We start from the raw sequence: 4,328 nt of genomic DNA, 5'->3' as shown, positions 1-4,328 counted from the left end.
TCCACCACATTCCACACCATCTATAGTGTTATAACCATGGCTCACGCTCATGTATTGCGTGAGGGTTGAAAATGTTTGAGAAAGTAAAGGTGTGAAACAATTACTTGGCCAATACCGGGGTTGTGCATGATTTAAATTCGTTGTGCAACGATGATAGAGCATAGCCAGACAATATGCTTTTGTAGGGATAACTTTCTTTTGCCCTTGTCATAATGAAAGTTCATGATTACTTTGCTAGTTTGCTTGAATTATTATTGTTTCCACGTCAATAGCAAACTATTGTTTTGAATCTAACGGATCTGAACATTCACGTCACATAAGAGGAATTACAAAGGATACTTATGCTAGGTAGCATGAAAGCATCAAAAATTCATTCTAATCACTTCCCTACTTGAGGACGAGCAGGAGTTAAGCTTGGGGATGCTTGATACGTCTCAAACGTATCTATAATTTTTGATGGTTTCACGATGTTATCTTGCCTTCTTTGTATGTTTTATGTACCTTTTTATATCTTTTTGGGACTAACTTATTAATTCAGTGCCAAGTGCGAGTTCCTGTTTTTCCCGTGTTTTTGACTGTTTTCAGATCTGATTTTGGAACGGAGTCCAAACGGAAGAAAAACCCCAAAATGATTTTTTCCCGAACGGAAGAAGTCCAGGGGGGTCTTGGGCCAAGCCAGGTGGGCTCCAGGGAGCCCACAAGCCCCCACTCCGCCACCAGGGGGAGGCGGCGGTGGGCAGGCTTGTGGCCTCCCTGGCCGCCCTGACCTAGTTCTTGCGCCTATATATTCCCAAATATTCCGCAAAAATTCAGGGGAGCCTCGAAAATACTTTTCCGCCGCCGCAAGCTTCCGTTTCCGCGAGATCTCATCTTGAGGCCCCTTCCTGGCGCTCTGCGGGAGGGGACTTTGGAGGTGGAGGGCTTCTTGATCATCATCATCGCCCCTCCAATGACTCGCGAGTAGTTCACTTCAGACCTACGGGTCCGTAGTTAGTAGCTAGATGGCTTCTTCTCTATCTTGGATCTTCAATACAAAGTTCTCCATGATCTTCATGAAGATCTTTTCGATGTAATCTTCTTTGGCGGTGTGTTTGTCGAGATCCGATGAATTGTGGACTTATGATCAGATTATCTATGATATATATTTGAGTCTTTGCTGATTTCTTATATGCATGGTTTGATATCCTTGTAAGTCTCTCCAAGTCTTGGGTTTTGTCTGGCCAACTAGATCTATGATTCTTGCAATGGGAGAAGTGCTTGGTTTTGGGTTCTGCTATGTGGTGACCTTTTCCAGTGACAGTAGGGGCAGCAAGGCACACATCAAGCAGTTGCCATCAAGGTTAAAAAGATGGGGTTTTTATGATTGGTTTGAGATTATCCCTCTACACCATGTCATCTTGCTAAAGTCGTTACTCTGTTCTTATGGACTTAATACACTAGATGCATGCTGGATAGCGGTCGATGTGTGGAGTAATAGTAGTAGATGCAGAAAGTATCGGTCTACTTGTTTCGGACGTGATGCCTATAGAAATAATCATTGCATAGATATCGTCACGAGTCTGCACAGTTCTATCAATTGCTCGACAGTAATTTGTTCACCCTCCGTCTACTTGCTTTCATGAGAGAAGCCACTAGTAAACACTACAGCCCCCGGGTCGATTCACATCCATCGTTTACAACTCCGATTTTACTTTGCTTTGTTACTTTGTTGCTTTCAGTTCTCACTTGGCAAACAATCTATAAGGGATTGACAACCCCTTCATAGTGTTGGGTGCAAGCTTTTGTGTTTGTGTAGGATCTTGAGATACTCTTCCGCCGGATTGATACCTTGGTTCTCAAACTGAGGGAAATACTAACCGTCGCTGTGCTACATCACCCTTTCCGCTTCGAGGGAACACCAACGCAAGGCTCTATAGCCGCAGCTGAAGGATTCCTGGTGCCGTAGACACAACTATTTCTGGCTCCGTTGCCGGAGATCTTCTTGAGGCATCAGAAGTATTTCTGGCGCCGTTGCAAGGGATACACAGCAAACATCACAAGCTCCCACAACATTTTGTTCCGACAGAAATATGTTTTGTTAAAATTGTTGCCACGAAAATGTTTTTCTGTTCCCACGACATTGTTTTTAGATGAAATTTCGTGAGGACCATGAAACCTCTCTGGCACAAGGGTTATACAATATCATACTATTTTGAATTTTCTGATATGTTTATCCCTTTTATTTGCACCGTTCTAATTGTGCACTATTCATTTTTATTAGGGTGATCGCTCACATAAAAATATTTTACTATACGGTTCTTCGAAGTGTGGCACCATCTAAAACACACATATTGTTGGGGGTGCCATGTCAACATGGGTATGAACGGTCAATGAGGTGTAAGGCGCATGACACTGAGGCCACACTTCAAGATCGCTTGGTTGTCTTAAACTTTTAAGTAGGATAAACCTGAGATCAAAATACGTGCATCGAAAGATATTCAAGATTCACATGGAGATGTGATAGACAAGTTTGCCTACTAATTGAAATTATCATCGTCAACGATGCCCACGTCAATTATGTTGGATTGCTTTATGGGTCATTAACCAATCAATATAAATTAAGATAGATGTTGATTTGAGTGGGAGCGCACTTCTAATTTTTATAAGTTTAAACACTACGGCAATTGTGAACCTTGCCATAATGTAGTTTGGATTACTGTTATGAAATTATGGCTCATTATTCCACCCCTTCCCTATTGAAACTCATTAGGTGTCTTAAATTATTTGGTTAAAACGGTAACATAATGTGAGGATCATCCTCAAGAGTGTCGAGAAGGACTTTTACCCTATCCCATACTAATACATCTCCAACGTATCTATATATTTTGATTTTTTTGTTCTCTTATATTATCAATCCTCTATGCTTTAGAGATTGTTTTATATCATTTATGGGAACTAACCTATTAAGCTAGTGCCAAGTGTGAGTTCCTGTTTTTGTGTATTTTCTTGTTTAACGGAAACCGATAGCAAATGAAGTCCAAACATAATAAAATTTTACGATGATTTTTTATCACAATGGAAAATGGAAGCATGGGGAGGAGGCTAGATGCCATACACGAGGGCCACAAGCTCACACGGCATGCCGCTCGTGGGGTACACCGTCTGAGCTTGTGGGCCCCTCGTGGGCCTCTTTGACCTAACTCTGCTTCCATGAATTTCCAAAATTCCCAAAACCACCAATGGAGACCCGAAACAATTATTTCGTCGTTGCAAGCCCTTGTTCTTCCATGATCACATATGGAGGGTCTCCATCGGTACTCTTCTGGAGGGGGTATCCATCACGTAGCCCGTCTCCATCAACCTTGTTGCCTTCATGGGGGTGTGAGTAGTCTACCATAGGCCTACGAGTCCATAGGGATTAGCTAGATCTCTCCTCTCTCTCTCTCTCTCTCTCTCTCTCTCTCTCTCTTATTCTCTCTTATCTTCAATACAATTTTCTCTTTGGAGATCCATACCACGCAATGCTCTTTTGCGGTATGTTTGTTGGGATCTGATGAATTGTGGGTTTATGATAGCATTATTCATTTAAAGTAATTGAGTCTTTTCTGAACTCTATTATTCATGATTATTATAGCTATGTATGCTTTCTAATCTATGAGTTTGGTTTGGCCAAGTAGATGAGTAGATCATGAGAGGGAGTGGTGCATAGTAGTAGACTGAATCTTGCGGTATCCTCACCCAATGACAAAAGGGGTAGCGAGGCACGTATTTGTATTATTACTACTATGGATAAAACGACATGATTTAATCATATTTCTTGATTCTATTCTGTTTAAACTATGTCATCTTTCTTAAGGCATTACTCCGTTTGCCATGAACACCATAGATGCATGATGGATAGCGATAGATTGGTGGAGTAATAGTGGTAGATGTTGGAAGGAGTTGGTATACTTGTGATGGACATAATGCCTATATACATGATCATGCCACGAATAACATCATAATTATGTGATTTTCTATCAATTGCCTAAAAGTAATTGGTCTACCCTCCGTATGATATGTTCTTGAGAGAGATGCCTCTAGCAAAAATTATGGCCCCCAAGTCTATTCAACATATTTACTAAAACACTATTTACCTTGCTTCAATTTATTTACTTTTCTTTCAAATTGAAATTTATGTATACACTACTATCAGATTTTATCCTTGCAATTGACGAGTACAAGGGGATTGAAAAACCTCTTGCCCATGTTGGGTTAAAGTATCTTGTGTGTGTAGGTACTATCGACGGTTGTTTGCGTGATTCTCCTATTGGTTAGATAAACCTTGGTTCTCAACTCAGGGAAATACT

Source organism: Hordeum vulgare, chromosome 5H (genome assembly GCF_904849725.1).
Source record: "Hordeum vulgare subsp. vulgare chromosome 5H, MorexV3_pseudomolecules_assembly, whole genome shotgun sequence".
NCBI lineage: Eukaryota > Viridiplantae > Streptophyta > Magnoliopsida > Poales > Poaceae > Hordeum > Hordeum vulgare.
The sequence above is the reverse complement of the archived record's forward strand: the minus strand, read 5'-3'. Positions refer to the sequence as shown.